This window comes from Puma concolor, chromosome B4, assembly GCF_028749965.1.
Source record: "Puma concolor isolate L17-30 chromosome B4, mPumCon1.1.hap2, whole genome shotgun sequence".
Taxonomy (NCBI): Eukaryota; Metazoa; Chordata; class Mammalia; order Carnivora; family Felidae; genus Puma; species Puma concolor.
Genome location: NC_141673.1, coordinates 130,162,324 through 130,189,805, shown reverse-complemented (window position 1 = coordinate 130,189,805; position 27,482 = coordinate 130,162,324). Strand labels below are relative to the sequence as shown.

Genomic DNA, 27,482 nt, shown 5'->3' with positions numbered 1-27,482 from the left:
CAGGCTCTGTGCTAACCACTCAGAGCCTGGAGCCCGCTTGGAATTCTGTGCCTCCCTCTCTCTCTGCCCCTACCCCACTCACACTCTGTATCTCTCTCTCTCTCAAAAATGAATAAGCTTCAAAAAAATTTTTTTACATACATACATACATACATACATACATACATACAACTTGCCCAAAGTGGTTCAGCAACAAGAAGGAGCGACAGTAAATGAATTCAGGTTTGATCACAGAGCCAGAGCCGGAGGCTTGAAACACTATGTGATAGATAGTCTGTCCCAAAGTCAGATCATCACCCACTTTATTTCTTCCATGGGGAAATAATAACATACTCTCACCCATCACTTTGCCAAAGGACCTTTTATATATCTATAGCTTTTCCCCTCTTCTTTTCTGAGCAAAATGTACATTTTTTTGTTCACTGATTTATTTCTACTCTTCCCTCCTGGTGACCTATAAAAATGTCTTCAAAAATGCAATTCTAACACTGAGAACACAGGAAGGCAGGTACAACATTTCACCCTGAAGCTACTGTCATTTTAATTATCTGGCACATTCATAGAAAAATCTCCGGGAGATGCTTTTTTTTCTTTTCATTGGTGGTAACATAGCTGGATCATTTAAGAGTTGAAGCCTCGAGAGCAGGGATGCTATTTGGTAGTGGAACACTACAGGCATTAATAAATTTATGCACCACCTTAATGTGCTATCATTAAAAATGGCTTTTTAATTGGAAAAAAAGAAAAGAAAAAGTCTCGTTGAGAATTGTTCCTGTAAAGCTGATAAAAGTAGGGTGGGTGGGGTCAGGCAGGTTTCTATTGGTCTGCAGTGTAACTACTCCAACCACATGAATCCCAGCCCAAGCTGTGATTGCACAGACTGGCCACAGGGATAGAGAGTAGAAAAAAAAAGATGATGTTCCAAGCAGTCGCTCAACTCAAAGAGTGGCGTGCTTTCCTGGAAACACCTGCTTGGGCTCTGACTGGGTCGAGCTCATCGGTTCCATGAACAGTGGTGCTGTGCTAGAATGCATGTGATACCTTCACACGAGGAACTAGTCTGGAATAGGGGCACTCTGCGCCTCAGAAAGTGAGTTACATCATGAGATATTTGATGATCTATAAATCAAATCATGTCATGATTTAGAGAAGGCTCCAAATATATCCTTACTTGGGCTGCACATTGATAATATAGGGTAGGTGTTGATTTTTACCAGAGTTACAATCCTAATACGGACAGAGCAACAATATCGTCATGATTTCTTGCCCACTCCCCCTCCCCATCCCTTCCAAGCCTCCCCCAGCAGAGGCAGGATGGTCACACAGTAAATCTAATACTGTCATACAACTGATGCCGTGTTGGCAGTCACAGTCAGAAACCACACAGGATGAGATATCAGTCGCACGACAACTATGTCTGATTTCTCAGACCTTTTCCAGATGCTTTCCGTTCCCAGTGTGTGTATGATATTTCTATCATGTGGCACAGTCAGTGTGTGTCAGGCCTTTCCCTAAACAAGACTGCTGGTGTATGATGATAAATAGTGCCATGATCAGCAGTGATTCCCTCCCCTCCACATGCTGGCAAAGGTCTCCTAGCAACTGTTGTTAGGGGCAACACCAGCGTGTTTAGTTTAATGCCGGGCAACAGGACAGCTTTGGTCTCCTGAGGGAGGTTCAAGTTTATGCCCTGGAGATTAGAACCCCATCATAAATCCATACCAGTTATAACCCCCCTCGTGCTTGCATAAGACTTAACCATTATTACAAAATTTGCCGATTTAACAAGATCAAAATGGTCATTCTGAGCATATCACACCTTCCACACAGGCAATGGAAAAAAGGTTCGTATCTGATTCTTACAACCAGGTAACAGCTTGGCCTCATTCCCTTTCCTGCTTAATATTCACAATGTTGACTTCACAGTGGCGTCCAAACTGTGAAGCCTGGTATAAAAATAAAAGTAAAAAAAGAAGAAAAAAGTCCTTTATTAAGCCCCCACTGGGATGCTTTTTTCTCTTAATGCATTTCAAAACGGAAAAAAAAAAGGAACAACTCTGCATTCAGATGCATGTCTGTGTTTGTGGATTACACCACCCCCTACTGATTGATCCTCCTAATGGCTCAGCATTTTGCAAATGAAGAAGCAGTTACTCCAGTTTCATTGGCTATTAATTCAGTCTACATAGATTTCTGCTGGTTTAATTAGCACAGAATATCTCCCACCAAAAGATGTGCTTTCAAAGTATATGATAAAAGAGCCCTAAAAAAGAGCCTATATTAAAAGCAGCCTATAATAAAACGGCCAGATAATATAAACTTTAATTCCATGTCACCATATTTATAAAATAGGCAGTCAGTCCCCATTCAAAGAAAAAAGAATATATCAAACAAAACTCTCCTTTGACCTGAGCTCTTTGTACTGAACAACTCCATAGCGACTCAGTTGGAACTATCTGAACCTGTCATTCGAAAGAACTACTAGGCTTTTTGCTACTGTCAGCGGTTTTAGGACAACCTTTAGATTTAGGCGAGGCTGATTATTCAACAATAATTAAGATTCCTATTTAGCATAAGAGAGATTGCAATTATGAGTTTGTTTTTAAGTCTCGGTTTTTAAAAAGTCTTCCATTCCCAAGAGTGGAAATACAAAAAAATTGCAATGGTTTGAAGGACCCTATCAGTTCAGATACTTACATTCAGAGTTTATATGATTTACATTAAAATTACTTTATTCCTCAGCAGTGATCGTAATCACCTTCTACAGAGTACTGGAGGGGATTTGTTTCTCCTTTCAAAAAAAAAATCAATGGAGAATTAAACAGGGGTGGTATGAGGAACAGAAATTGCAAAAATAAAATAAAATCACAGAGCTACTGCCACTTGTAGGTGCATCTCTGCCCGTTTCCATGGGAAGACGGCTTCCTGAGGACTCCGGGAGCACCCATGTAGGATTCTGGCTGACGTAGGAAGCAAGGCCATAGTTGGAAAGTCTTTGGCTCCCTAAGCTTGCTTCAACACCACGCTGCTTGTCTTGGAATGCTAGTAAGCACACAGGTAGGAGGGGGCTGCTACATGCCAAGACAATGCTGGTGGAGAAGAGCCTGACTCTAGAAGGGACGATCAGAAAGAAGCCTGGAGAACTTGTTGCTTTATCTGTTCTCTTATTCCTTAAGGCATCTGTACCTCTCCTCACAGGCTAAACACACAATCTTAGCAAATTAAAACCCCCTCAGGTTTGGGGACCTGAGAGATGTGGAGAAAACCGCCACCATTTCAAAAGCGAAAGGGACAGAGAATACTGAGAAAACGGGGGAGGAACTCCACTGGTGATATTTATTATCATTCGGAGTCATGGGGAGCGGACCGGGTGGAGGAGACCATCTGTAGATTTCACTATACTGCCCAAGCGTTTTTATTCCAGTATAACAGCATGTAGTCAGACACATCTAGTACACCTAAGAATCAGACACTAACCAAACATCAAATACATTCCCCAGATTAATTTTACTCCCACAAATCTCTAAGGGGCTGCATTTCTATATTAGCTTTTGCAAATATTTATTACATGTCCTTGCTAAGGATGTTGGAGAAATTCAGTGATAGATAGCCCATAGGTACAGGTAGTATATTAACGGTAATAAAAAAATGACAAAAGTCCAATAAAGATGTACAAAGGATAACTTGCATGTTCACGTGTCCTTCTTAAGGATGTACACCTAAGCCTCTAGCCCATGACCTCTGAACAAAATTACCAAGTAAAACAAGGATAAAGAGGCAATAAATGCCAAATTAAGTCGTGATAGACGGGATGCAAGAGGGGACCCTGTCCTTTGTACGATAATGTGAGAAAAGCAACTCATGTTCCCAAGCCCTTCATGGAGAGGCCAGCCAGGGAGCAAAGAGTAAAAGGGACATTGTCGGTGGGAAGGTGAAGTGGCACGCAATATTGCAAACAATACTTCACCTCCTCAAAAAATTAAAAATAGAAAGACCATAGGCTCCAGCAATTCTCCTTAAGGATATATACACCCAAAAGAATTGAAAGCAAGGACCCGTGCAGATATTTGTACACCTGGGCTTCAACTACATGAAGTTCCAAGCACAATTCTCTCTGGTTCACCATGCCAGCTCTCGGGGGAACTTGTCATAGGGGGTCCTGGTCCATAAGGGCCTTATGTCATCTCAATCTTCGTTGTTTTATTAGTACGAGAAAAGCCCCATCCCAGTAATGCCTTCCCAGGGTCACAGATTAGCAACTCTGACTGGAGGCAGAAGGAGGGCTTTACTTTCTTAGACTATCTTTGGGAGCAAACTTTCTGGCTGCTACAGGGACTGTGTCTTTTGCACCTTCTTTTGGGACACTCTTATGTCTGTGGCTAAGCTGTAAAAGGCTTATTGGACTGAGTTGCTATTGAGATTAATATGTTACTCATCAATGGCCAGATGATGGATCCTTTGAATTGGCTATACTTAAAAGAAAAAAAATATCAGTCCCATCCTAAACAGTTGTCCTATTGGTACCTATGGAAACACCAAGTTAAAAAGTGGACACAAAGGAATATAATGGCCAGCCTTAGGGATTCCCTTAACAAAATGAAAGGACGGAAATCAGACTTATAACAAAAAATTAAAATCCAATATAAACTCCTCTTCTCAAAATCTGGCCCCATCTGCCTGTTTCAACTTCCCTTTCCCTGTGAGATTTACACAGAACACTCCAGCCTAATCTCCAGTGTCACAGTATACAGTGTGCTCATGTAAATGTTGTAAGTCGGGAAGTGAATTTAGCAGAAACACCCCAGACAGGGGGTAGGGCTCATTTTGCTGCTCCGTGTAACTCTCCCAACTTTCCAGGGCCCTATAATCAGGCTCGGACAGCTTCAGGCCTTCTTATACAATGTCCCTGGCAGATGTATCTTACTTAGATTCCCCACTGCAAAGAACTCAGGCCTCCTGGACAGCAGCACATCTTATAAATTATAAAGTCTTTTTACTTCCACTTTCAGAAGATCCTACCGAAGTTAGGAGTTAAAAGGATTAGTGGCCATTCACAACCCCACTCAGAGGGACCTAGATTGGCTATCAAGGGGTATTGTTCCCATCCATGAGTATATGGTAGTTATCAGGTAAGCCAGCCGGCCCCCTTGAAAAAACCCTGTTTTCTCACAGAGAAAACAGAGGGCCATAATCTCTCCCAGACCCTCATACAAATGACCAGGAAAGATCTCTAAGCTGGAGGCTCATGTTCAGGGGCAAACAGAAGCCATGGCAGAGGTTCCCCTCTAAGCTGAACTGGCCCAAGTTTGGAATGTATATTCAAACAGAAGACTTCTGTTAAACACTTTATACATACTTTAAAGACATAATGCATTAGGGGTGCCTGGGTAGCTCAGTCTGTTAGGTGTCCGACTTTGGCCCAGGTCCTGATCTCATGGTCTATGGGTTTGAGCCCCGTGTCAGGCTCTGCTTCAGATCCTCTGCCTCGCTCTCTCTGCCCCCTCCTCTGTCATGCTCTTGCTGTCTCTCTCAAAAATAAATAAACTTAAAAAAAAAAAAAGACATAATGCATTAAATCCCACAGTTCTAGAACACACACACACACACACACACACACACACACACACACACACACAAATCTTTTGATTTCCATACTTGTTGGAAATCTTCCTGGGATACAGAAGCAAATTAAAGGAAGTGTAGTTGGATGGGCAGGTCAGCCTTTGGATATCATTCGGGCTACAACTCAATTTTGGGGGGGGGGGGGGGGAACGGGAAATAACCAATTTCTACAAAACCAGAAATGTGACTCTAGAGGCAATTCGAATCTCGTCTATCCTCACCAGTCCCCTTAACTTCACGTATGCATCTGAACATGCTTGTTGATACTGGGATATTAACAACAGAATTGTCCTGAAGCTAAGAAAAAAGCTAACATTTAAGTCACTCTAGACCTCTGATAAAAGGAAAACAGTCCCTTTATAAAAACATCTTGGAGAAAACTTGGATACTTTCTCTGTGCCTTTTTAATGTAGATTTGCAAACTCCCCTTTTCTAGGACCAAGGAGCCATTCTTTGAAATACAGACTTTGGAGGGGCGCCTGGGTGGCTCAGTTGGTTAAGCATCTGACTTCGGCTCAGGTCATGATCTCGTGGTTCACGTGTTTGAACCCTGCATTGAGCTCTGTGCTGACAGCTCACAGCCTGGAGCCTGCTTTGGACTCTGTGTCTCCCTCTCTCTCTCTGCCCCTCCCCCACCTGTATTCTGTCTCTTTCTCTCCCAAAAATAAGTAGAACATTAAAAAACAAATATTGAAATGCAAACTTTGGAGACATTATTTCCTTCAGGGGGAAAAGCAAGGGGGGAGAGTAGTATTTGGAAATGGGGCTTCGGCCATCTCAACAGGTAAACTTAACTTATTCCAACTGCCAAGATAAAATTTGGATATGACTATTCTCTTGTAAACTGGTGAGTTTTGTGTTGTTGCGTCTGACTCATGGCTAAAATGTTAAGGCAGTGGCTATGGGGGTCTCGGTTTGCCAAAATTAATTTGTAAAAGGGCTCTATTTAATTGGCTTAAAAACAAATAAGTACTTATATAAGAATTGGATATTCCAAAATTTCCAGAAATATAAACCCAAATGTTTTTCAAATCCACACAGTCTGGGATAATCTTTGGTAAATAAAAGCTGGTGGAAGTTTGTTAGTTTAATTAAAATAGGTATGCCTTCAGCGTTATCAACACTGATTATAATTCAGATACATAAGCACCTGGGTTTGCTAATCAACTTCATGTTATCTCTCTTATGGATCCGTCAGCAAAATGGGATGATGGCTGACTTTGTCTCGTGTCTCATGAAGCTTCATGGGTAATCGAAACATAACTGTTCCAAGCACATGATTTAGATGTAAGTGGGACAAGAATTTTTAGGTAAACTTTTTTAGCAAATTATGTTTTTATGAAATGTGTACTTAAAATAGTTTCTCAAATCTTTTTGGTAACTTGAAACCTTAAAGTTTTGCTAAGTTAAATAAAGTGATAGAAAATTTGATGAAGGAGGTGGAATATGTGTGATATTCCTTGGACACTCCTGGCCACCCAAGAACAAAGGAAAGGGGTTTAAGTGTTTGCCACGGTAATACGGGAAACTAAGGCAAATGAAACATTAAATTCCCTTACTGCCTACAGCCCATGGGCAAATCCTTGAGACCGGCAGAGTGACCTCCCTCTAGGAGCTCAGCGGCCTGGATGATGACACTTGTCTAGGGGCAAAAGGGAATCTTGGCTTAACATTATCCTCACCCCCCAGGATCCTGTAAGTCTACTTTAACATATAAAAATTCCTTTGGAGACTTCCTTTATCTCAACTCCCCCAAGATATATGCTGGCAATCATGCCCCAAGCTTATGGGCCCCTGATGTACATGTGAAGGGTCTCATGACTGAGGTTTTACTAAACAGCAATAAATGACATTTTCCTAACAGCAGCTAGCCCCTCAAGGTCCTGGAAACCTTGCTTCCAAAATTCCTTAGAAATTTACTCTATCCCTAACCCCCTCCCAACCTGAAGATATATAAACAGTTACCCGTCATGACCCCAGTGAAGCTCTTTCTGCCCATGGGGGTCCTGTCCCAGTGCTTTAATAAAAACACCTTTTTGCACCAAAGACATCTTCAAGACTTCTTTCTTGGCTGTCAGCTCCGAATCCCCTCACCATCACCCCCAAACCCCATCAAAATTCATTGAATATCTAGATCATTTCCAAATAAGACACTGAAACATTAGTTACTAAACATAGCCTTATGGATTTGGGCCTTCTTATTGCAGAAAACTAAAGATAAATTTGGGTCTATTCGTAAGCATGTCTTGCGCCACATTAAAGGATGGAGCTATGAAGAAATGTGTTTCCAGAAATTATGAGATATATTCATAAACCTTCCAATCTACAGAATGCTGGTGTAACAGTTCTAAGGGGTAAGTATTCCAATTAATATATGTGATTAGAGCTACCAAAAATAGTAAGGGAAAGAATTGTATATGTAAAGGGGATAGAAGTATGTTTCTAGACAAAGAAAAGATATGAAATAAGGAAATGTATTTTTGTTAAGAGAAAAGAAAGCACATGTGTCCTAAAGTAAAATTTGTTATTTCAAAATGGGAAAGGCGGAAATAAAGGAAAAAATCAAATAAGTTGGGAAAAAAGAGCATCTTACCCTGTGTGGTCAAGTTGGCTAAAACTGAGTGTATTACAAGGGTTATAAAATTAAGCTTTAAAATCAGTAGCGTACTTACATAAAACTATAATAATTTTCTTTCACCTGCAAAAAGAACAAAGTTTCCTTGTACCATTGGTCTGCCCTTGATAATAATATATTATAAAATATTTTTCTTTACTTCTTAAGTAATCTGTCTAGAAAACAAAACTTTTGTGTTTTACCAAAGTAATTTCCTGGGCTTCATGTTGACATCATCTGATCTTTGATTATTTAAAAGAACTGAGTCTTCTCAATATTAAAAGGGCTAGATTTTACTTATGACTATGTAACCTTTTGTATTTGCCTTTGAAATATTTTATTGCCACTTTGATTAAATAGATAACTGAGGATTGTCTCATAATCATCTGTGATCCTTATTTAGCCAAGTATCCAAGCCTTTTGACATTCGACAAACTTCCCCAAATCAAATTCTAAATGAAGTCTGTTTGACCTGGAACTAACTTTGAGATTTGCCAGATGGGTCCCTAGAACACTGCAAAATATTTGTTCTTTCTCCTTCTAACAATACGATAATTGGACTTATTTGATATGTTAAATCATGTGGCAAGCAATGTCAAATAAATGATGATAAACATTCTTAGGTTATATTGTATGGGTAAGCGTTATTAATAAAAGTGTTCCAGAAATTGTATAAAGTGCCTAGAAACCTGATATGTCCTGGAATGTTATCCCTTGTAATTCTAGTTACTATCTTGAAATGTTGTACATTACAGAAATAACCAAATTTCCTTGTCAGCCATATTATAATGAATTCTCATCAGATCTTTAATCATGGCCATTGTTAAGTCTTTTAGCATTTAGTTGTTGCTTTACTCTGATGTTTTTGCAAAAGTGTTTGATCTTTAGTGAGACTCAAAGAAAGAATTCCAAGTACAGGCTTCTGATCACTTTAAGATCGTACCATTGAACTCTGTAAAAACTTATGAAGCCAATGAAAAAACTGGATTCATAAATCTGTTAACGAAAGATCAACAAGAATTAATTAAATGGGACCAAATGAACTATGATGATTATATTTTTTATGACTTTTTGTTTAAAACATTGCTGGTTCTTTAATGTTTTGTTTTTCCAGATGTAAAGAAGACTTTTCTCTTTTTTTCTGAAGCTAATTATGACTGACAGCCATTTGTTAAAGTGTACTTATGTGAACAGAGATGAAATAATTTTTCTCCCTACCTGATCCCTACAGAATTTGGAAACTCTTAGTGAGTGTGTAATCTTATTTCAATATATTTATTTGCATAAGGTCAGGAAGAATCTGTTCTCCTTGTAACAAGACACAACTGGAAACATTGGTTAAACTGCCACTGATATAATATGACTGGTATGTTATATCTGACAATAATGTACATAAAATCAGATATGCCAGACAACTTTAAGGAACTAAGATGGACTTTTTAGAGCCAATAAAGCCTCTTAGAAAAAATAAATCCTAGTGCTTGCTTATAGGATTCCTATCAGCCTAACCAGGCGAATAAGGTGAGTAAGAATGGTGACTTCCCGGCAGGTGCAAGAACCTCAGGATATTGTGGGTCTCAGAAAAAAGAGGAATTCACCAAAATCTATAGGTGTTGCAGGGAAAGTCTGCAACTTTCCCTGGCTTGGCTTCCTAGACTCGAGAGACTTTTTAAGTTCATTTGTTAACTTTGAGGGGAGGGGGCAGAGAGAGAGAGAGAGAGAGAGAGAGAGAGAGAGAGAGAGAGAGAGAGAACCTCTCTCCATGCTGTCAGCACAGAGCTCAATGCGGGACTTCATCTCACAAACCGTGAGATCACGACCTGAGCAGAAATCAAGAGTCAGATGTTTAACCAACTAAGCCACCCAGGCGCCCCTCGAGACTTTTAAAAGTTCAATTTGTGATTCCTTCTGAAAAATTCCAGCAAAGCAGATTTAAAAGAGCCTATATGATCAATCACTATTCTTGCTGCAATCACTATTCTATTATTCTAGAAATAATCCGGCCAAACTTACAGAAACTAGGCTTACTTTGTAAACATATTAGTTTTAATTCTGCTGTCCCTGGTAGGAATGAGGGTGATTATAGAGAGAAAAAAAATGTTTCAACAGCAACTACAATACCCACGTATGGATATTAGATTCAAGTTCTCTTAATTGTGTTTGAGGTTTTACTGTTTACCTATAGACTGGACTGGATCCTCAATTCTTTTGGTTTCCTCATCTAGCTACAAATCTCCAAACTAACATTTCCAATTTGATTAGGAATCCTTTGACTTGGAATCACTGACAACTAAAACTACTTTTTTTTTCCTGAAGTCCTGTAAACTGAAGCTAGATGACGTGATACAAACCTCAAAGAAAATCTGAAGCCACAATCGCTCACTTGAGCCAATCTTCTGCACACCTGCTCCTGGATGGGCCACTCATGAACTTTACTGGTGTGCCCAAAAATATCACCAGAGACGTTCAAACTGCAAACCAGGAAAATCCGTCAGATTGCCACTGCCTGCCCCCACGCCATCTAAAGATGCCTCGAGCCTGACATCTAGAAATCTCCACCGGCAGCTCCTGGGACTCAAAACTTTGTTTTTCTTTTGTTCCTATAGAAACGTCTCTTATTAATTACTTGGTCGCTTGCACAATATAGGCCTAACTTTGGGAGTCCTGCTGCATCACCGCTTCTTGAAATGAGACACTGCTTCCTGAAATGGGACTGAAGGGGAGAGGAATTTGTCGCCCTAGAAATGTGCGACTTCGGCATGAGGATTACCGTGAGCTGAAGGCGATCAAACCCCAGCAGATGCAGGAAAGGCTCTTTTCCTACCCCTCACATGTCTAAATTTACATTAGAAAGGTGTCCTGTACCGGGAAGAAAGTTATTAGCAGAGATAGCTTTACCTAAGAACCGTGTCTGCATAACATATCCTCTGGCTTCCTGTGAATGGCTTTCCTCCTCTTTATATCCCCAGACCTCTATCTGTTTCCTTGGCTCAGAGTGTTATATGAGCCTTAATCACCTAACTGCCCTTTGGCTCTCGTATTTTTACTGGGCTCCCATAGGTATAAAAACGTATTTTTCTACTGTTAATCTGTCTTATGTCCATTTGATTATTAGACTAGCCAAAGAACCTAGAATGGAAGAAGGGAAAAATTCTCCTTCCCTACAAGATGGATGGTGGTGATGGTTGCACAGCAGTGTGAGTGTAATTAATGTGACTGAACTAATTACTTAAAAATGGTTATGATGGTAAATTTCATGTTTTGAGCACTTTACCACAGTTTTCTTTTTTTAATGGGGGAAAGGGAAAAGTCGGTACTGAGACTGCAATCTAAGTATAATCAGGTCAGTGACAAAAGTAGCATCAAACATCAATCTCAAGTAAAATCTCAAATAAAAAAATGACCATCTCTGAACTTCACCTCCATTCCTGCGACACACAAACACTGACAAAATTCCACACACGCATAAAGTGAGAAGTATGGGTAGACATACTATATGAGGTGTAAATATTTGCAGTTATAAACCGTTAAAAGGGAAAGTAAACTGTTACTGTGGTTTATTTAGCCTAGGCTATTTTTGCTATAAAACAAAACAAATAAACAACCTGACGTTGAACTGAGCACCTTACATATATAATCTCTAATCCTACAATGACCCTGCAAGGAGATATTATGCCTCCATTTTTCAGGTGAAGCAGTTAAGGCTAAAACACCACAGACTTATGATTCTCTTTCACTGTAATATAATGTTCCTTTAATATTCATGCCTCATTTGACCAATAAGAACAATTATGAGTCATTCTCTGGAACCCCTCAGTGGCTCTAATGTTCTTTCTCCTTAAGATTAAAGAAACAAGGGACGCCTGAGTGGCTCAGTCGGTGCGGACAGCTCAGAGCCTGGAGCCTCCTTCGGATTCTGCGCCTCCCTCTCTGTCTGCCTCTCTCCCGCTCACACTCTGTCTCTGTCTCTCTCTCTCTCTCAGGAAAAAAAAAAATAGATTAAAGAAACGATTTCTCTGCCTCACTTTATTAACATGTAAATAAATACTATCTTTCCAGAAGAACAGTCTTTGGTACGCAGAGACCTTCCTAGCTCTTATACCCTTTTACAGGATCTTGCACAAAAGGTTCAGCATCCTAGTACCCAAGGTGTAACATGAGGACGATGATAACCCCTGTGCTCATTCTCGTGACAAGTTTGTCAAAGACGATGCACAAGAGCTTAGGTTGTGTCCTGAGGAGGAAGTTAAGTCATGAGCCTTTCTTAGGCTCATAGGGTCAGGAGTAGTGGTGCTGGAGGAGGGTGGGGGGCTGAGGTATGGAGGCTGATCAGCCCAGGGACAACACGTTGGGCACTGGAGTCAGAAAGCTCTCTTGGGTCCCCACACGAAACATCATTTTCATGAGTTTAAAAAAAAAATTACTTTTGGAAACAGGCAACAGTACATGGTGAAACCTTACCCTAAACCAAATGATAAAAGTAAGTAAGTTTGCCTCCTGGTCTCCCCTCCCCCACCCCCCTCTATGGGTGCTCGTGCAGAGTTGGCATCTGCTATCTGACCCCCCCCCCATAACGTGAGCTGGTGTTAAATGAGCATGCGCTATGGGCCAGGCAGACAGCCGAGCACCTCATCAAGGTCACGTTTGTATTCTCACGCAACGTTACGAGTTAGATAACCAATTAAGACTGCCCAGATGTAAGGAGACCCATCTTACCCAACGAAAAGACCCTCTGAATACCACTTGTTATCCAGTTAACTACATAAACTCTTAGGACAGGAGCTAAAATAAATATGACTTATAAAATTTAATTTATTAATTCAGTCACGCATACCTATTTAAAATCACATCCTATTTGAATTATACATTACTGTAGAAATATTGCTTTTTTCTGGTCTTACGAATCATTACATAATTTATTCACCAACGTGTTCTTTTTCTCTACAGCCACACTTGGAGTCCTTCAGTTCATCTTTCTCCCGACTGGTCACTTTCATTTCCATCTCAGTTGTATGAGATGTAGCACACTGTCACTGGAAATTTTATCCCAAGCCACGAATACCCATTAATATAACATTAGGACAGTTGTTCCAGTTATTCAAACCATAGGTGTCTATTCACGAGCTCTGCAATGTAGTTATTCACCTCCATGCCTTTTACAGGAATCCTCAGAAGGTTTGCTTACAATAGATCCAATATTTGCATTCAGGAAGTCATTTTCCCAGAAACGATTGCTAAATCTGTGTTCGATTCACTTGCCTCCTTTCTGGCTCTTGATTCTGTCGTGAAGCTTCTGTAAGCATCCTAAACCAGCACTGATTGAACTCATGTCAGGCCAATGTATTTCCTTTAGACAACACCATGCTTTTTTCAGTTAAAGTAAACAAGGCAGTATCCCAAAATGTGAGACACTTTGTAAGGATTACAATATGTGGATATGCTTTCTTTTCTTTTTCTTTTTTTTAATGTTTTTTTTTTTTTTTTGAGAGAGAGAGGGACAGAGCGTGAGCAGGGGAAGGGCAGAGAGAGGGAGGGAGACACAGAATCTGAAGCAGGCTCTAGGCTCTGAGCTGTCAGCACAGAGCCCGATGCTGAACTCAAACTCATAAACCGGGAGATCATAACCTGAGCTGAATTCGGACGCCCAACTGACTGAGACACCCAGGCACCCCAGATATGCTTTCTTTTCTAAGGGGTGATTTTGGTAAAAGCCCCTGTACCTTTGGTCCATTTTATATAACATCGTTAATCCCATTTTACAGATCATGAAACAGGTTCGGAAGTGAAAGTAACTTCGCTAAGATCAAAGACTTAGTGTCTGAATAACATGTAGCTGGGACTGCAGGCTAGGGGGCCATCTGTTGAACCACCGACTGCACTGCCCATGGTCTCCCCAGTATGGCCCCTGACCTCCTGTCCACTTTCTGCAGCTAATTCCCCTTCCAGAAATTCCCAGCGGCTTTCAGAATCCATGCCAATTCTCACTTCTTCCTCTGATCCCATCATTTCACTTACAGGAAATCATCTGAAGGAAATAATCAGAAAGATTTACAATGATTCAGCCTAAGGAAATTGTGATAGCATTACTTTCAAGGGAAAAAAACTTGGAAACACACTGAACATCCACAAAGAGCAATGTGTCTAACTAGATGCTCACAGTGAAATGCTAAGCAGCCTTGTTTACTGTTCATGAAATAGAGGAAAAAAATAAGAAGTTGTATAATAGGATTCTAGTTTCATCTTTTTAAACAGTATATATACATCAAAGAGGACTGAAAGGAAGAACAACATGTTAACTTGGTTAATTAGTGGGTGATGGAATCAAATGAGATGGCTATTTTATTTCTATTTTTCTGTTTTATACCCTCTCCTCCAAAACATTATGCCTCCTCCAAAAGAAGAAGTCCAACAGTGAGAATTAGGCAGCAAAGAGAGAGGAAATGTGTCCACATGGAATGACAAGAGAAAAACCTGGGTGAAAATGGTGTCTTAGTTCATAAACTGTTGCCTACACCACTTTCACAAAGGTGTTGCCCCGCCAAAGGATTTTCCAATTAAGGGGAAAAGATTAAGGTTGTAATCCTGGGAAGTTATCAAGTCCAAAATCTGTTTGGTCTATTACAACTGCACAGGTATAAAAGCCTGTCTTACAGAATCAACTAAGTGTACAAACGACTTGGCCATATGTCAGACCCTCGGCCATGGCCAAAAATCAAGCGAGCTCTCCTAGAGAATTAGCCAGTGCTCTTTTAACTCAGCCCCTGGCTCAGGCATGTACTAGGTGGGAAGTAACAGATTTAGCAAAAATGGCACATTCTCTAGCCTTGGGGAGTCCACTAATCCAGCAAAAGACATGTTGATGAAGACATGGACACAGTGAGCAGAACAGGAATGAGCACTCTTTGGGGAAGGCCCAAAAGTCACAGCCGGTCACTTGCTGGTATCTGGGAGTAATGTCCAGTACCTGGAGAGCTAATGGAGTAATTACTGAAAAAGGTAATAGGGGTCCAATTTGTATTCATTGCCAGGTAGAAACAAGACTGACTTTTAGAAAGGTACCATTCTAAACCCCTGCCACATGATTTCTGGCTATGTTTAAAAACTGGCCTCTTTCAAGAGATCATAATGCCCAACGAGAACAAACAACAACAACAAAAACAACAAGTACACAACTCATATGTAAACTCTGTGGTGGGCAGCATCTAAGATGGCCCTGAATGATTCTCAGCTCTTGGTATTTACTCCCTAGGATAATTCCCTCTCTGTAAGAGTGGGGTGGACTTACTGATTTATTTCTAATAAATAGGATCCAGAGGAAGTGATGGCACATCACAACTGAGATTCAATTCTAAGATTGTGGCTTCTATCTCAAGCATCTTCTCTCTCTCTCTCTCTCTCTCTCTCTCTCTCTCTGTCTCTGTCTCTGTCTCTCTCTCTCTCTCTCTGTCTTTCTTTCTCTCTTTCCTTACTCTGGGGAAATCCAACTGTCATGTCACAAGGAAAATCTGTTGAAGCCATGTGGTGAGGGATCCAGGCCTGCCAAAACCAAGTGAGGGAGCTTGAAAGCAAACATCCCCCCAGTCGAGCCTTCAGATGAGAGCACAGCCCCAGTCAACAGCTAGTCTCTTGAGAGATCCTGAACCACAGGCATCCAGGTGAGCTTCTCCCAGACCTTCTAACCAACAGATACTGAGAGATATTAAGTGTCTGGTGTTTTAAGCCATTCAATTCTGGGGTAATGTGTTACATGGATTAGTTATCTACATAACTAATACAGACTCCAAATAGAACTTCCAAAAAGAGCTTCCAGGTGGTATTAATGAGCTTTGAAATATGATTCACTGAGTTCTTATGTGGACTCTGGATCCATATTCCTGGGAGTTCATACCCCAGTTCCACCATTTACTGGCATGTAACTATAGGCAGATTATTTAACCTCACTGTCCCTCAATTTCCTGGTGAAATGGGAATAATAATACCACCTAGTTCATAGGATAAAGATCAAGTGACTGTGTGTGTGTGTGGTGGGGGGGGCACTTAGAATGGTGACTGGCAAAGAGTGATATATACATGCTTATTATTATGACTATTAAAACATATAATAAAAAAAATGACACATCAGTATCATACCATGTAATTTTTAATTTTTATTTCTTTTATATTTTATTTTGACAAAACTTCAGATTTACACAAAAGCGTCAAGAATAGGAAAAAAGAATGATCAGAAACTCTTCTAGATTCCTCAGATGTTAGCATTTTGTTCTATTTGCTTTAGCCTTCTCTTTCATATTTTTTTCAGACTGACTTAAAGAAAAATGCATCCCTAAATACTCCAGTGTGTCTTCAAGAAACAAGGAGTTTTCTTACATAACCACAGGAAATCATCAAAATGGAGCAATGAACATTGAAGCGACATGATCATCTACTCCACAGATCTTGAGGTTTCCCTTTTGTCTATTGTTCCAATAACGTCCTTTATACCAAAAGAAGATCCCAGATCATGTGCTGAATTCAGTTGTCATGTCTCTTTAGTCTCTATAATCTATAACAGTTTCTGATTCTTTTTTTTTGTTGTTGTTGTATTTTATGACATTTTTGAGGAATAAAGGCTAGTTATTTTAGAGAATATTCCTCAGTTTGAGTTTGTCCACTGTTTCCTCAAAATGAGATTCAAGTTACACCATCTGGCAAGAACATTCCATAAGTGATGCTGAGTTGTCAGGGCATGATATCAGGCGGACCTACTGTTGACCAGTGCCATTTCTGGCAATGTTAGCTTTGATCATTGGTTAATACGATGCCTGCCAGGTAACTCTAATGTTACTATTTTACTGTTTGTAACAAAATGTACAGTCTGAGACTACATGAATATCCCTTCATTACTCAAACTTTGATCCACGATGCTAAAACCAATGAACACTATCCTGGCTGGCAGATGGCGTTTTTCTAATTCCTTAACTTATTTTACATTTATTAGTTAACATCCTACTATAAGGAAAACCCATTCCCTGCTTCCTCACTTACTTGTTTATTCCTTTATTTATATCAGTGTTGACTCATGGGTTCTTACCTTATTAATCTTTTACTATCCATAATTTTTATTAAAACCAAATATAAATCTGAAGAGCTCTAAGTCAAATAGATTCCTTTGACAACATTTATGGGCCAGGAAAAGATACGCTCATCTCTAAAAGACACAGGTATATTTTCTCTTATTAGAGCAGAGATTCAGCTCATGTTAAAATTTTTTCATTGTCTTTGCCTATGCTCTGGTCAACGTTATTACTACTGAAGACTGAGAAACTGGGTTGGCATTATTATTAATCATTCCTGCAAAACATGACAGCAAGGAACATTCAAGATAAATAGTGGGCATCTCTTCTAAGAACTTAAGAAACCAGGTTCAACCCCAATATTTTTTCAGCTATTAGGCAAGGAATTTCAACACAACTTTACCTTTTCATATAGATTTTTGTACAAGTATAATCAACATTGAGAATGGACTGAATTTATAGGATGCAAAATGGGAAAATAATTTTTTAAACTACCACCTTTAAAAAATTCTAATTTCTCTTTCCCAGCCCTGGGAAAAATTTCTGTTTCCCAGAACAGATCTGGGAATCTGTTTCCCAGAACAGATCTGAAGCTTTGCGCATTCTTTCTGGTGTCCAAAGAACCTCATTAAGCACTTGAATCTCTCATTCAATTTAAAGCTTCTTTCATAGGGCGCCTGAGTGGCTCAGTCTGTTAAGCATCTGACTCTTGATTTCGGCTTAGGTCATGATCTCATGGTTGTGAGACAAGCCCCAAGTTGGGGTCGAGCTATACCCTGCAGAGCCTGCTTAAGATTCTCTCTGTCCCTCTCCCTTTGCTCCTTCTCAAATCACACACTCACACACACACTCTCTCTGTGTCTCTTAAAAAAAAAAAAAGCTTCTTCCCAGCTCAGAATAAACACATGAACATCCCTGACCTGCAGAAGGTGAGAGAGAATGGTGGTCTTTTCCTTATCACGCTGCTCATTGTTCTTTGTTCCCTCAACGCACACAGGACCAAGGATGGGATGGGAGGTAGGGCGGGGAGCTGGATTAAGTAAGCCAAATCTTACTCGACTGGTAATGTAATTTAGCTATGTGTCCTCAGTGGGGCAGCTCTTTCTTTTTCTCCCTCTCTCACCAGATGCTTCTGTGGGTCCATTTGAGAGGGCCCATTTCAGGCACCTCCAGCTTACAGTTTCCCTTCTCAGGTAATGCAGTTTCTCATTAACCCCTCATGATGAGGCTCCTCTGTTGACTTCTGTAGCACACAATGACTCAAGAAAAGATTAGTGTTTCTGCCCCTAAGTGCTGGTGAAACCACTTTCCACCAGTCAGCCCTTCTTTGAGCTCTCATCATAAATTCACCATTAGATCTTCTTCCAGGAACATCCATGCAACAACATGGTACCTTTCTGCTACCTTGACTCCAGGGAACCAAAGTCAATTTCTTCCAGAAACTCATCATACACGACCTGGGGTACACCTACAGGTCTTTCCAGTTCAGAATGCATTTAATGAGGATGATATGTCAGCTTCTTCTCCCAGAAGATAACCCCACCCTCTACAAATGACTCTTTGGAAATGCCCTTCACTTGGTCTGGGGTGGAAGAAGGACATCCCTGTCAGGAGGGAAAACACTGGACAACCTGACAACTCTCTTCAAAGAAATGCTGACTCCTTTACCATCTGAATCCTGCTTTCTCATATACAGGCTTGAAGTGGGATCTGGCTAGGGTAGAAGGACCAGTTTCAGGCCCTTGTTTTCCTATAAATATCATCAAAGGGGCCAAAAGGAAAACAAAACAAAACAAACAAACAAAAAACAGAGTTTAAATTCTGGATGCCAAAAGGGGATAAAAGTAATTTTTAAAATTACAGAATTAATACAAGTAGTTTTAGTAAGCACCTTTTTTTAGGATATGAGGGCTCTTGTCACCTTATTTGTCTGATACATGCTATAAAATAAATGCTTTGTGAACTGTATTTTTCCACAGTGCCAAATACATTTTATAAGAATGGTAGAGGCTAAGTTTCAAGGGGGAAGGGCAGGTGGGTGAGGAAGGGCTTGTACAAATGTTTAAGAAACTTTCCTTTTTCTATGAAGGCCTCTCGATGGAGGATCCCAATCTATAGAACACTAGTTTCCAAAGACTCACTTCATTTGCCTCCAAACTTCTTAACTTTCTATTAAGAATGGCAGCTGGGGGCACCTGGGTGGCTCAGTGGGTTGAGCGTCCGACTTCGGCTCAGGTCATGATCTCACGGTTTGTGGGTTTGAGCCCCACGTTGGGGTCTGTGTCTCCCTCTCTCTCTGCCCCTCCCTCTCTCCCTCTCCCTCTCTCTCTCTCTCTCTCTCTCTCTCTCTGAAAAATAAATAACATTAAACAATTTTTAAAAAATGGCATCTGGCTTGGAGCCCAAGAAGCAAGCTTCACTGGCTTTCCACTGAGAAACCTATGTATAGGAAAAGAAAAAAAGAGCTTACGACCATTTCAAAATTAGAAGTGGCCATCAATTTGTTGCTAAAATCTAGGAAATATTTCCATTATCTGCAGAGAGTATGAAAATGTTAGCAAACGAACCAAGCCGTCCTCCTAAAGTTGGGAGGACGACTCTTCCTGCTTCTCCCATTGTCTGCTTCCTCCATTTATAATTCTGAGATAAGCTGAAAGCTGAGCAGTCTTCTCTATTGCCTAATTGCTACTTCCTAAAGTAGGCATAATTGTGCTTGTACCAGATCTCTTCCACATGACTGGCCAGAGCTATCCTCAGCAAAACAAATCAGGCATCGAAACTGGTATTGGGACACTGCATCAAAGTAGGATGTCCAAAAGGAGATGCAGGTGAGGACACAAGAGCCCAGGTAGTATCGCTTACAGGAAGTTGTACATTTCAATGCACCACCATGTTGAAAATTTCAGGGAGCAAAGCAGCAAAGGCAGGAGACAATCAGACTAGCAGAATAACACTCCCCCGACAATAGGAATCTAGTTATGAGCGGAAGACACAAACCTGTCCTCAAATTGCAGATCTGAAAAGGAGCTCAGTACAGCCATCAGAAAACAATCATCGAATGAGCCAAAAGGGAAAAATAAAAAAAACAAACCTACAGGGTTTAAATTCTGGATGCCAAAAGGGGATAAAAGTAATTTTTTAAATTACCTAATTAATACAAGTAGTTTTCGTAAGCAACCATATTGAATATAAATTTACCAAAAGTATTTATGTGCCTATATATCAGCAGAAACTGGTTAGGAAAATAAAACAAGAAAAATAACGGCTCTACAAATAATAAGAAGCAGTAAGTGGAAAATATCTAGGAATGATGCTAATAAGAACATGTACTAGAAACCCACATGAGGAAAACTATAAAGCTTTAATGAAAGATAGCAAAGACTTAGGTAAAAAAAAAAGGCATATTTCTCCATGACATGACCAAAATTGAAAAAGTGACAGTTCGCCTCAAAATTATGTTTTGGTACAATGCTAGGCCACTAGAAACTGCAATGGACTTCAAACTTTTTGAACAAATTATTTTGAAGTTTATCATGAAGAATAAGCAGGAAAAATTAAAGTGATGAGAGACCTTCCTTAATAATCAGTAAAGCAAATTGTAACATTACGATTAGCCTAGCCCAAATGTCAAAAAAAGTAATAGAGCAAAGTGGCCCCATATATATGTTTACAAAAACTTAGAGGAAGCATCAAAGAGGGTATGAGATGAATTATCTCAGAAGTGGAAAATGGCTATTTTTAAGTATATGTGATCATATATATGCATTTACATGACATTATGTATGTATCTTTAGAATTTAAAACACAAAATAAATACTAAGAGGGGAAGGAAGGAAACTGGTTATGGGTGGGGGGTGGAAACTTACAGTGCAATCAACCACCATATTTGAAAATTTACTCCAGATTTTAAGGTTCAATGATTTAACAAACTGGAATAAAACAGAGGTTAATGTTTAAACTGATCTCAAGATGAGCAAGGGTTTTAAAGTATAGTGCAATCACAAAAATGGTCAATGGATTTTCAGCAAAAATACCAAAGTAATTTGGTACTGAGTTAAAGTCAAGTCTAGCAAAAACCTCAGAAAGTAACCTTATTTGGAAATAGGGCCTTTGAAGACACAATTAGTTATGTTAAGATGAGTTCATATAGAATAAGGTGGCTCCTCCAATATGACTGGTGTCCTTATAAGAAGAGAAAACACACACACACACACACACACACACACACACACACACACACACACACACAGGAAAGACAGCCATGTGAATATGGATAAAGAAATTGACCACCACAAGCCAAGGAACTCTAAGGGTTTCCAGCAACCAGAAGAGGCCAGGAAGAGGAATGAAGGATCCACCCCTGGAGTCTCCAGAGAGAGCATAGCACTGTCAACACCTTGATTTTGAACTTCTAACTTCTAGAACTGTAAGGAAAAAATGTGTTGTTTTAAGCCACCATTTTGTGGTAATTTGTTAATGGCAGCCTTAGGGCCCTAATATGTTGGTAAAAAAGAAATCTTTTTCAGTGGGTAAAAGGAAACCATTTCAACAAATGGTACCAGAAATACTGGATATCCAAGTGGAAAAAGAAATAAAACTTGACCCTTACTTTAAACTATATACGAAAATTAACTCAAAATCCACTTAACAAAGATGAAAATAGTAGTCACCATGGGTTTGTAAAAGGTTTCTTTTTTTTTTTTTTTTTAATTATTTTTTTCAACGTTTTTTAATTTATTTTTGGGACAGAGAGAGACAGAGCATGAACGGGGGAGGGGCAGAGAGAGAGGGAGACACAGAATCTGAAACAGGCTCCAGGCTCCGAGCCATCAGCCCAGAGCCTGACGCGGGGCTCGAACTCACGGACCGCGAGATCGTGACCTGGCTGAAGTCGGACGCTTAACCGACTGTGCCACCCAGGCGCCCCTGTAAAAGGCTTCTAAAGTAGGACACAAAATGCACAGATTATTAAAAAAGAAGTCAATCAATTTGATTTCACCAAAATTTAAAAGTTATACTCTTCAAAAAACATGTTACAAAATAAAAAGCAAGCCACAGGCTGGAGAGAAAATATTTTCAAAACACATATGACAAAGGGATTTTATCTAAAACATATAAGGACTCTCAAAATTCAATAATAGAACAAACAAAAAAATCCACAAATAATTGTAACTGACATTTCACCAAGGAAGATAAAAGAATGGCAACAAACACATGAAAACGTGTTCAGTATCCTTACTTACTAGGAAAAGTCAAATTAAATCTCAATGAAATATCACCACACATCCACTAGAATTGCTAAAATTTAAAAGGTTGCCCATACCAAGTGCTGCTGGTGATATGGAACAACCAGAACCCTCCTACATTGCTGATGGCAATGTAAAATGTTGCAATCACTTTGGAAAAGCTTGGAAGTTTCTTAAAAAGTTACACCTACACCCACCATGTGACCCAGTCATTCTGTACCAAGGTATTTACTTAAGAGAAATGAAAGCACACGTTCACACAAAGACTTGAACAGACGTGTTCACAGCAGCTTTCTAGATATTTGTAATACGTGTAATACATGAAACAACCCACAGGTCCATCCATGGGTGAAAAAACAAGTAAATTGTGGTATAACCGATCATACAGTGAAATACTACTCAGCAATAAAAGGAAATGAAATATTGATACATGCAACAGCATAGATGAATTTCAAATAATTACGTTGAGCCCAAGAAGCTGTATGAAAAAAGACATATTGTATGAATCCATTTATAGAAAATTCTAGACAGTGTAAACTGAGATATAGTGATAGAGAGCAGAGCAGATGTTACTGGGGACAGGGAGAGGGAATTGAGAGAGGAATTGTGAGGGGCACAAGGAAACTGCTAGGAATGATGTATATGCCCATGATCTTGACTGTGGTGATATATACTTTAAATATGTGCAGCTTACTGTACATTCATTTTACCTCAGTAACCCTTTGAAAAAGAACAGAACCATAATAAAAAGTAAAAGGCAAAGAATAAGGTGGAATATTTTCAATAACAGTGATATATAATTGTTAATGTACCAAATGTATAAAGCAGCCTTACAAATAAATAAGAACAGATAAATGAATTAAAAAGTCAAAAGTGTAAACAAACCATTCACAAAATATATAATTTTTTGATAATTAATAATAATGTTTAAAACAATAATTTACCTGCCAATTCTCATTTATACAATGGAATTTTTTAAATTTAAAGATTAATGCTGGTATTGATAAACTAAGATGAGCATTCATATTCCAGCAATCAATGGAAATATAATTGGAAAAACTTTTCAGAGAAGCCATTTGCCAATATCATTAAAATCTTCATATCTCTGGGTGTTGCAACCTGAAGTCATTTTAATTTTTTCCTTTATAATTTCTTCTGTTTACATTTTTAACAGAAACCACAATTTTTTTTAATCAGAGAAAATATTCACAAGATGGAAAATGCGTGAATTAGCTTCATTGCGCGAATGCACATGCACAAAGGGTAGATTGTACCTTCCTTTTGAAGCGGTTAAGACCAGCTACTGACTCCCTATTGACCGCTTATTTCCCATGGTCATTGTCACCAGGGGATCACTGTCACCAGGGGATCACTGTCACCACGGGATCCCTCTTTCACATGGTTCATAAAATGGACACCACAATGACAACCACGGTGCCCCAGCCCCATGGCTCCAGCTTATTCCTTCCTATATGCATCAACCTCTTTGCAGTCTTAAATCTCTGAGGAAATTAATACTAGCTTCTCAAGAAAAAATTAATCTCGAAGGATCTTTATGTCCATGGATGGGGGGAAAAAAAGCAGCCATGCTTTTTCCTCTTGGCAGCTAAGCCAGACTTAAAGGGCAGATTGTCACTGACATCACGCAGAAAGAGGAACATAGGGGACTGAATGAAGGGGGTCTAAGATGTAGCAGACCTCAGCAGATCACGGAAGGCCCTAAATTCCAGCCTGCCATGATCCAACTTCCAACTACTGCTCTCTCTCCTTTCTATACTATGTGGACTCCCACTTGCTTTCAGAGCAATCCAAGTGTTAAATGGAGATCTATGTATCTTTGAGTAAACTAATAAAGGAGTTTACGTCCCCACAAAGCAGACCATCTAGCAGAAGGAGACTGTCCAGTCTGCAAATACTGACACCAAACAGTGACTGTGTCAAGGGGTCAAGGTGCAGAACAGCTGCAACAACATAGACAAGGCATGAAATGTACGCTTGGGCTCACAGTTCACACACTGATCCAATCAGAGGATTATCGGTTGTCCTAAATACTCATTAAATCATAAGTAAGGAGGGTTTTCTTTCATGGCCTGACATCTTAATGGCCATGTTGAATCATTTTTTTAAGATTAGAACACTAAAGCCAGAATGATTACCATTCAAGGCGCAGGCTGGTCTTAACCGCTTCAAATTGGCCACCCCAGGCAACCTCCAATCAATTGGTGGAACTGACGAAAACATTCGCAGCAATGCTCACAAACTTCCCCTTTGTTCTTGAGAGACATACACAGCAATAGTGAAAAGTGGATTTTGTCAAAGCAAACTCGTTTCTGGACCATAAAAATACATTACAATTTTTTTTAAATGACTATGGGTGAAAACCTAGACATCTCCCCAAGTAACAAAGAAAATCAGTCAGAATGTTGGATTCCAAGTAGAGCTGTAGGATAAAGTTTGGTTCTGCCATTAAGTTCTTGGGGTATCTCGTTCATCTCTCTATGCCTCAGTTTTCACACTGGTAAAAGAAGTGTGTTGCAGTAGATGACCTCTAAAAGCATTATGCCTAACCATCTGCTGAGAATCCTCATACAAGATGGCAGCTCATCAGTAGAAACCTGGCACTGAAAGACTAGAGCTTAGTCCTGAGCCATAAAAGTGGTCCATGGTCTCTTTGTTCTAGATAGTGTCCACAGCCTTTCCTTCCTTAGGGCAGTGTGCCTTATGACCCAGCCTTGGAAGTAGAGGCTACACGGAATCATGATTTAAGGGGGCATCAAAACATATTGGTTAAATACTTGGAAACATTATCCTAATTACCTTTGCTCATAAGCTTGTTTATGGATTCCTTACACGTGACAGGCTAAATGCATATTTGGTGAGTGACTAAATGAATGAACATATGAAACGAGAATTCCGTGGACCACCTTTTAGCTAACTTTATCGCTCTTGCCTATGTGGGCATCAGCAGAAAACAAAGGAGAGAACAGATATTGAAAAGCGAACAACAGATCTTTAGTAAGCCTTACTAATAGATATGTAGTAATTACCAGTGAGCATTACCAGACCATTCTTAAAAGAACATAGTGATACATAGGGAACAAGTGACAGAGTCTTTAAAGCTAACATATAAGAGGTATTCGCACAATCCTGGGATAAAGACCCCTGCCATTTGAATCAACTGTTTATGTTTCATGACACTGGCCCCTATTAACAGATAGTTTTGACAGCTAGCTGGGGCTCCAAATGTGTAACCAACTCCTCCAACAGAACCCAACCCAGTAAATGTTTATGTCTATTTGAGATACAGGGAAAGATTCATTTTGGAACCAAAAAGTGAAAAAGGATTTTTGGTACCATTGGGGAAGGTAGGAAGGAAAGGAGGGCCAGAGTTTGATGAAGGTAGCATGACATCTGTTGCCCATCAGTGTGTGTCCTAGTGAGGAGCTAGGATCCGGAAGGAGGTTGCTGGTTTGAATTCTTACCGCATCATCTGTTAGTTGGGTAACCATGGGAAAGTGAAGCTGTCTGGGTTTCAGCTTCATCATATGTAAAACAGGTGCTAATAATCCAACCTTATAGGGTTACTGCACAGATTAAATGATATCAAGTTGCCAGGCACTTAACATTGCCTGATGTAGGGGAACCTGGGTGGCTCAGTCAGTTAAGTGTCCGACTTAAGCTCAGGGCGTGATCTCACAGTTTGTGAGTTCAAGCCCCACGTCAGGCTCTGTGCTGACATCTCAGAGCCTGGAGCCTGCTTCAGATTCTGTGTCTCCCTCTCTCTCTGTGTCCCTCCCCTGCTTGTGCTCTGTCTCAAAAGTAAATGGATAAACATTAAAAAAAAAATTTTAAGTGCCTAGTGTAGGGTAAGAGCTCAGTAAATGGTGGCTGTTACAATGGCCAACCTCTTGGATTGAGTCTGAACCCATATGGTCAGGAAAAGGAGAGCTAGAGGTTTTCAGCAGAGACTTAATGAGAGTCTGGGTGAGGGGCTGAGCCAGAAACAGACCCAAGTAGTCAAGAAAAACTTCATAAAATGCTAGGCATAGCAAGCCCAGAAGATAAATGGTTTCTGTGCAGGAGGCATCCATTCTCTCCAGATCTGCAGAGAAACTGACCATGCTACAGCACCCTGAAAAGTGGAAGCCTGGGAGGCATCCAGAAATCATAGTCTTAGTATTATGAATAATAGCATGCAGTTTCTGAGCACTTGTTGCCTGTCAGGACTGATGTGAGTTATGTGGACTGACTTATTTTAGCATGGAGACTCACTTTCCCTTGAGGGGCAGGGGCAGGGATGAGGCTGCTCCAAGCAGCTCTGAGGTCAGCAGCCTTGGGCACGTGGGAGCAGGGAGGGACTGATAGGTTTGTAAGATCATGGGAGACACTTCCCTGGAGAAACTCCCAGACCGTCTTAGAGGCATGATCAAGGGAAGCTAACTCCAGGTGCAAAGCTGGTAGAAACCCGTGCCTTCGTACTGTGGGTATCAAAAAGGGGTGACTGGTACGCACTAATCTGAGGCGGGTATATGCCCCGCTATCTGCATCGCTCACCCCAACTGTCAAAAAGCATGGATTTATCTTGATGGCTAAGGCACCAACACACAGGCCACACTCAGTTTCTCTAAGGGAACTGAGACCATGTCATAACCACATGAAGTCGTCACCTATATTTGATTCCTGACCCCACCTCTGCATTTCTGTTTGGAGTGTGGTTCTTAATTACTTTTGTTTATTTAACAAATACGTGTGTCTGTGTAGCACCGACTGTGTGTCTCGTGATTTGAAATGTTTTAGAAATGTCAACTTGTTTAATCTTTACAAACAATCGCAGGGGTGCTACTGTTCCAATGCCCTTTTTATAGACTGGAAAAGTGAGGTAAAGAAGTTAAGTAGATACAGGGTAAGAGACAGAGCAAGGGTTCAAACCCAGAGAGTCTGACTTCC

At 40.1% G+C, this 27,482-nt stretch overlaps 1 protein-coding gene and 1 long non-coding RNA gene across 3 annotated transcripts in view; one reads left to right on the top strand and one right to left on the bottom strand.

Annotated features, from left to right (window-relative positions):
- The window catches only part of FRMD4A (FERM domain containing 4A), a 612,063-nt gene that overhangs the window by 519,905 nt on the left and 64,676 nt on the right, over positions 1–27,482 (bottom strand). The gene's annotated exons all lie outside the window — the stretch shown is intronic.
- On the top strand, positions 1,657–11,324 carry LOC147579503 (uncharacterized). The gene is made up of 3 exons (XR_015254011.1): positions 1,657–1,869; positions 9,351–9,483; positions 10,553–11,324. It is a non-coding gene; the product is annotated as an uncharacterized LOC147579503 (long non-coding RNA).